Raw genomic sequence first — 8,152 nt, forward strand, 5'->3', positions numbered from 1 at the left:
AGTAAACACTAATTTTTCAGTTAAAGGCAGTTCATCATTGAATTCAGTGATGTCATCATCCAGCTCAGTTCAGTTTAAATAGTATCTTTGCAATCATTTGCAATCAAGTCAACGATATCGCTGGAAATGAAGTGTCCCCAACTAAGCAAGCCAGAGGCGACAGCGGCAAGGAACCAAAACTCCATCGGTGACAAAATGGAGAAAATACCTGGGAAGAAACCAGGCTCAGTCGGGGGGCCAGTTCTCCTCTGGCCAGATAAAACCAGCAGTTCAATTTCAGGCTGCAGCAAAGTCACATTGTGCAGAGGACTCGTCTGGTTCCTGTGGTCTTGTCCCGGTGGTCATCTGAGACAAGGTCTTTACAGGGGATCTGTATCTGGGGCTCATCTAGTTGTCCTGGTCTCCGCTGTCTTTCAGGGCTGTAGAGGTCCTCTCTAGGTGCTGATCCACCATCTGGGCTGGATACGGACTGCGTCCGGGTGACTGCAGTGACCATCTGGTCTGGATACAGACTGGATCTGGTGGCTACGGTGACGTCGGAATAAGAGAGAAACAGACCAATATGCTTCAGATATGTAAAACATCCATGTTTCACATCATTATTGGGTGCTTTAATATAACTGTGCATACGTGATTACATGTAAACAAACTGGTGAATCAGTTATTTGAACCAGTTCATTGAAATAATCTATCTGAAAGATCCAGTTCATAGAAAAGCATCGGATTTCCCCATTTGTCTAAGGCTATGGATTACAGGTAATGTTTTAAATAATGTTCAGTTTCTTGCACAGACCGATAATTTTGCTGTCTGGATACTTAATATATCGTCAGGAGCCACAGGTATTAATTTTGTGTTGCCCGATATGCTTTTTTTAACTCTCAAAGTGTCAGTAGCTGCTGACTTGCATTTTATGAATCCCCAAGGACCACAATTTCAGCTAAAAATCTTCTTTACTGTTCTACTAAAGAAAAACAGTCACCTACATCTTTGATGTTAAATTTACAGTATAGCAATTTTTAATTGCTGGGTGAAACTATCCCTTTAAATCAAAATAAGTGTTGTTAATTTATAGTATCCAGTATACTGTAAAATGAAGTGCAGGTGAACTTCGTATCTTTGTAAATACTGATGTTTTGTTGTCGTTCAGCCTGTGATCTCGTCAGGTGTATATCAGAAAAACAGTGTAAACACAATGTTTGGAAAACTAAATGTGATCATGACACATTACCACATATACTGTCATTTATTTTCTGTGAACGCGTGATCAGTGCTCAGTAAACAGTATTTGATCTTCATATAACAGACAGATTTTGACGGGTCAAAGTAAAGTCAGTATGAACGCATTTTAAGCATGCTCATGCTCTAATCGACTGTCATATATCTGTTAAAGAACCATTTTTAAAATGTAGTTTAAAAGGAAATATAGCCATCCTTTGTGATTGTGTGAACTGTTTTGAAATCATCTGAATAAAGGAAAGTTTGAAGACTACTGGAAACATTTTGCTGTGAATTCACATAACTAATTAATGTGACATTACTGTAGTTTTAGGAGGTCTGTACGTCTGTGGACTGCTGTAAGCAGACAGATTATTTAAAATTCAAATATTTTTATATTTCAAAAATAAGTTTAATTTTAATATTATATAAAAATCAGATGTTGTCACGGCCTGGGATAACAGAGGACTCAAATGCAGAGGAGTTCGTGAGAAGGGATCTTTATTCTCACCAGAAAACACAAAGTAAAATAAACAATAATTAAACACTGTGAACAGGTCACTGGAGATGCCAGAGCTGGCCGGCAAAGAATGAGGACCACACGAGCTGCCGGATCTCCTCTCTACGAGTCCTGAGGAATGGCGAAACATGGGTAATGGCTTTGCATTACCCAACACAAGACAGCAGACTACTGAACAGACAAAACAATCTACTCATGACAAAGGACAGAAAAGCAGAGACAACTATGTGTAACGTTTGGATGTGTAACAACGCAGTAGGATCCAAGCAGGGCCATACGCAGGTTTTTATAAATACCGAGGTCCCAAAATGGAGATTGGGTTCGGGGGGATGCCCCCCTGAGAAAATTTAGATTTTCCTGACCTACAAGTGTGAATTTTAAGACGTTTTAAGGCTCATAAATTGGATAATAATATAGGGTTAAAACCAAGTCAGTGGGCAGTTAGTATTTTTCAAAATAACAGATTCTTAAACATGAGAATCAGATTAAATGTTGCATTGAATGATCCACGCTACAAACTGGAAATAGAGAAGATAGAGTTTGTCTATGTTTATGAATTTAATAAACTCAGTTATAATTATCTTGGTAGCCTTCAGTAAAATCATGTGTCTAAAATGATTAAATATGAATATATATTTTTTTATTCACACTGATAGAAATGAATCTTTTCCAATAAGTTTAAACTGATATTTTTTGTACATTTTATGGGTATTTTTACCTTTATAAAGCCATTTTTTCTAAAAGTGTCCATCATCTTTTGAGTCAAATTCTTACATTTAATCAGTGAATTAGAATAATAAGACATTTGGGCTGTTGCCAAGCAAATTAAATCAACACAGAAGCTGCATCTGAAGTAGCATTTAGATGTATTTACAAACTGTTTAATGCAAGACATGAATGCATTTAACTTGCAATTACAAATGCATAAATAACGTTTCGATATATTAAACATAAAACGTTGAATACTGATATTTGAAATGATTTAAAAAAATTAATAAAATCGAAAAAAAGTCAAAATGTGAAATTTAAACTGCCTATTGGATAGGTGGCAGCAAATCACTGTTAATAAGTGAGTCATTGCGACTGAACCGAATCATTTAAACGGTTGATTCATTCAGGAGCGAAACACCGTCATGCTGCTCAGAGACGCAAAACAGTGCTGTGGCTGTATTTGGAATTAATTTTGTTGGCAAAATAGAGCAAAAACAGGCAATATGGTATCTAAAACGTAAGTCTCTTAATTAACTTCTAGTTTATTGAGCTGTTGTAAAAAATCAATATCACAATTGTAATCATGGTCATTTTTGGAGATAAAGAACAAACGTGATGTCCGCACACTTATATAACTGCTCCGTAAAAAAAGTATTTATTGCAACGTTTCGACCATCCGGTGAATTTTTGCTGAAAAACGGCACTCTTCGTGTGAAATTGGTTAATTATATGAAGTGGTATAAATATATACATTTTCTGCCCCTATGTCTTGAATTTGTGATCATTCTAAATGCATTTTAATAGACTGAATCATGCAGTGAAAGAACGCACTCTAAATGCGCACACGCACTAGTCTAGACTTCACGCAATGTACACTCTGTAGGGAATGGTTTTTGCAAAATACTAGATAATGTCAAATCGCACATCGTTAAAACAACAATTACGATATTATCGCAGACGATATATATCGCACACCCCTACCGCTGAGGCATCTCAGATGGGAAGGTCTGTTATCTTGCCTTTTTATCCTTGCAGCGCCAAAGCAGAATTAATATGAGGTCATTATTTTACAACTTCTGTTATTGGAAAAATACCGAGGTCCGGACCTCGGGGACCTCAATGGTGGGTACGGCCCTGGATCCAAGTGCAGGCTTTTATTAGAATCGTGGTCAAAACAGGCAGGGTCAAACAAAAGCAAACGGGTATAATCCCGCAATAATCCACAAAACAGGCGAAGGTCAGGGCAGGCAGCAAACAATAAGAAATCAGAAACAGTCCAGGGTCAAAAACAAGGCAAGGCAGCAAGGATCAAGGAAAACACAAGTAACACGGGAACTAGGGAACGCTACAGGCTAGACAATACTGAGCAATGAATGAGAGAAAAAACAGACTTTAAATAGGGTGAGGCTGATGGAGGTAACAAGACACAGGTGAATGCAGTGATAAGTGATGAGTCCGGCAAAGAATTATGGGAAATGTAGTTAGTGAGAGTGGCAAGAGTCAGGGATGGAATGCACTCTGATGGAGTTCATGGGCACTCCGGCTGGAGATCGTGACAGAGCCCCCCCCACACACACTTAAGGAGTGGCTTCCAGACGCTCCCCAACGAGAACAGAAATGAGTCCAGAAAGGAGGTGGAGCGGAGGCGTAACAGGATGCAGGGATGGAGGGCCAGGTCCATGGAGGGGCGCAGCAGGGAGCCAGGGCGGAGCAGAAGACCACCAGCGCAGAGGAGACAGGACTGAACATCCCCACGGCAGAGCAGACGACCACCACAGCAGAGCAGACGGGACCGAAGATCCCCACGGCGGCACAGACAACCACCACAGTAGAGCAGACGGGACCAAAGATCCCCACGGCAGAGCAGATGACCACCAGGGTGGAGCTGATGGTGCAGGAGACAACCAAGGTGGATCAGGCAGAACTGGAACAGAGAGCATAGAGAGTTTACCAAAGAGCTCTGCGGCCATAACAGGACAAGTAGAGAGTTCATCAATGTCCTCCTTGGCCATGGCTGGACAGGCAGAGAGTTCACAGATGGTCTCTTTGGCCATGACAGGACAGTCAGAGAGTTCACAGACAGCCTCCATGGCCGTGACAGGACAGTCAGAGGGTTCACAGGCGGCCTCTTTGGCCACAGCTGGACAGTCAGAGAGTTCACAGGCGGCCTCTTTGGCCGCGGCTGGACTGGCAGAGAGTTCAAAGGCGGACGCTGCCTCTGGAGGAGCTGGAGTGGACGCTGCCGTTTCAGGAGGAGCTGGACTCACTAGAGTCATTGGAACAGGGAACGGCACTCCTGGCCGTGATGAGGGAACTGGAGTCATTGGAACAGGAAACAGCACTCCTGGCCGTGACAAGGGAGCTGAAGCGGACTCAAGGGCTGGAGCGGGCTCTAGAGCAAGTACCGAGACTTGCTACTGCCAATACATCCACAACATGCTGCTGTAAGCATGTAAAAAATATTGCTGCTGCATATATAACATACATGACAACCCTTTCCCTCAAGCAGGTAACGTTATTATTGCTAACATAGCGGACTCATCGAAAAACACACTGGCATCATGTATTAAAGAGAAAATAATCACTTCCTCTGATTTTTAAGTGAATAAAATAGCCTTGACAGCCTTTTTTTTTAAATATAAAACACTGTTATTTACAATGCACATCGTGGTTTTTAATCATATTTTTAGGGGGGTCCTGTCCCCCCCGACCCCCCCAGGATATCCGCCTATGAGACCACGCAACACAGCGATATGGATTAGAAGAGCATTCAATTATCTTAGATGTTGATTTCACTGTTCTGAAGCAAGCTGCAACTGCTACAGCAAACACTAGTCATATATTTGAATGTTGAGCAGCGACCTCAATGGCTACCGATACAGGAGAGAACCATTACGTCAGATTGAGTTAGACCTATCGGACTGTGCCATCCAATACCGTTTCTAGGCATAGGCAAGCTAGGCAGTCGCCTAGGGCCCACCACCTGGAGGGGGCGCCAATGAGCGCATGTACTGGCACTACATTTTAGCAGGGTTGTGATAAAGAGTGGCACGGCCACCCTGAAATATGATTGCTGCCTCCACTGGATCCCCCAACATTATCAGGCTACAGTACTCACAATCTGACGATGCCTGTATGCCATTTGGATCAGAGCGCTGTCAATTGCTGCCTCTGATTGTTGCATGCAAAGTTTGCATTTGGAGTGCTCAACAATGACATTAGGTCAATGGGTTCTGTCAGTGCTTTGGCCAGGTAAGACTTTTCTTTGCCATGCAATAAAGCTAAGTTCAAAGGCCAATTTAAATTGGCGCCGATGGCCTCGTGGGCAGCGTGCCGACATGTAGTGCCTTTGCGCTTTGGGCGTCCTGAGTTTGAGTCCCAGCTTGTGGACCTTTCCCGATCCCACCCATTTCGCTTCCTGTCGACCTACTGTCCTATCTGCATAAAACACCAAAAATAAATCTTTTAAAAAAAGGCCAATTTAAAATATTGGTACAGTAAAAAGTGCACAAAATCAGTATTTTTTAGGCAGTATTTGTAGCAGTCAAGAAATCATGTTGTGAATTTGTCCAAAAGGTGTGCGTTTTTGCGCCAATGCATTGTTAAAGGTTCAGTGTGTCGTTTAATATTCCCATATAAAACTTTAACAGCCAATTAAAAAATATTGGTGTAGTAAAATTCACTAATTCACAAGATAAATACATCCTTTATTAAACCGCTTTGTTGAATTTAATGCATCCTTACGGAAGTGTCGAAATGCTGAATCAATTAATTCACTTCCAACAGCACCCAATAGGAGCACAGAGGGCAGCGTGTCATGTTATTTAAAGGGGAAGTTCACGCTTCAAAGAGTAACAAATGAATAAGCAGCTGAATTCTGATTACTTTTATGCCACTGATCAGGCTTTTATATGTAGTTTGGGGTAAAAAAGGGTTTTATAGGTTTGACTGAAATAATTCTAATAGAGATTTCGCCTAGGGTGTCAAAATGGCTAGAAACGGCCCTGGCGCCATCTAGAGTTTCATGCCAGAACTCTGTATTTCAAAGCGGGTTTTTTTTTACAGCGATGTCATAGTAGAAGAACCATTTTTAACCTTTCAGTTTCTCATGTTTTACTGGGTTTCATGGATGCCAACAAAGAACTTTTATTTTTAAGAGTGAACTTCAACTATAAAACCTTTAACATAAAAACTAACAAAGGATGAGAAGTAGCTAGTTGTAAACACATCTGTCACCCTCCAAAATCTAAAACCATACAATCATATGTCATAAAAATATATTTTAAGTTCACATTTAGTCTTGTAACATTTAGCAATCCTAATACTGCAAGAGTTTTCACAATTTTAAGAGTAATGTTCCTTATAATTGAGACACACAGGAAGTGACATCATTTGAGCCTCTTCTACGACATTGTGGGAAGAAAAGTACAGACTCTTGTTCAGTTTTATCAAGCTTTACACAAAATGCAGTGTTCACTGCTTTCATTAAGCTCAGCCATAATATATGATACATAATATTTGGTCTCAAACTAACAGACTAATTCAGGATATTATTTATTTATTTATTTATAGAGATAAAGTCCATTATGGTTAGAATTTACAAGTGAAACCACTATATAATATATGTGGTTTGAGGTTGTTCTTCAACGACTTTTTTCACTGATGATTTGCTGAAAGAGTTCATGTGTTTGTTTGTTTGTTTTTTCTTTCAATAAGAAACATCAGAGAACCAAACAAGAACAAGAGGGGGATACAGAAGAAGAAGAAAAAAATAGTAATAATAATAACAACAACAACAATTAAACTTTTTATTTTTCCATGTGAATTTAAAATTAAAGGGGTCATATGATGCTGCTGAAAAGAACATTATTTGCTGTATTTGGTGTAATGAAATGTTTATGCGGTTTAAGGTTAAAAAAACACATTATTTTCCACATACTGTACATTATTGTTTCTCCTCTATGCCCCGCCTTTCTGAAACGTGTCGATTTTTACAAAGCTCATCGGTCTGAAAAGTGTGCTCTGATTGGCCAGCTATCCAGTGCGTTGTGATTGGCCGAATACCTCAAGTGTGTGACAGAAATGTTACGCCTCTTACCATACTGTGATGCCCTGTCCGGCCGGAACGACGAGACAAAAACATGAAAAGCCATTATAAACCAGGCATTTGTTGCATCCAGTGGGGACATAATTACTGATTATAATGACTTACACTGTCTTTTTATCGTGCTGCGTAACCATAAAACCATGTCTGCATTTGTGATCGGAGAAATGACAAACAACAAGCCCTACTCTACACTGCTCAAAAAACTCACTTAATTATAAAAAATATTAAAACTCTTTAAATATAAAAAACGTACTTACAGTCCTCTACCAGGATCAGGAAACAGTCCTCCATAAAATGTGCTGCACACATCTGAATATTTGGGTTGAAGTGTTCTGGAACAGTATTGTAAATACAACTTAACCACTGATTTCTAGTCGTGTCCATTTTTGGAAGACCAAACAAAGTAGTTTCCCTTTCACAACGAAACAGCGTCACACACGGTGGCCTAGATGTGAGCAGAGGCGGCGGGCTTGAGAATGAAGCGGCCGGTGATTTCGACGAAGGAGCGTCCGGAAGGACATGTGACGACTCCGGGCTGGACTCCGCTTCGTCCACGGTGAAAGCCGATCCGGCGATCCACAGCGCAAAGTTGTTGTAT

The sequence above is a fragment of the Sinocyclocheilus grahami genome, unplaced genomic scaffold (genome assembly GCF_001515645.1).
Source record: "Sinocyclocheilus grahami isolate Dianchi unplaced genomic scaffold, SAMN03320097.WGS_v1.1 scaffold241.1, whole genome shotgun sequence".
In the NCBI taxonomy this organism is placed as follows: domain Eukaryota; kingdom Metazoa; phylum Chordata; class Actinopteri; order Cypriniformes; family Cyprinidae; genus Sinocyclocheilus; species Sinocyclocheilus grahami.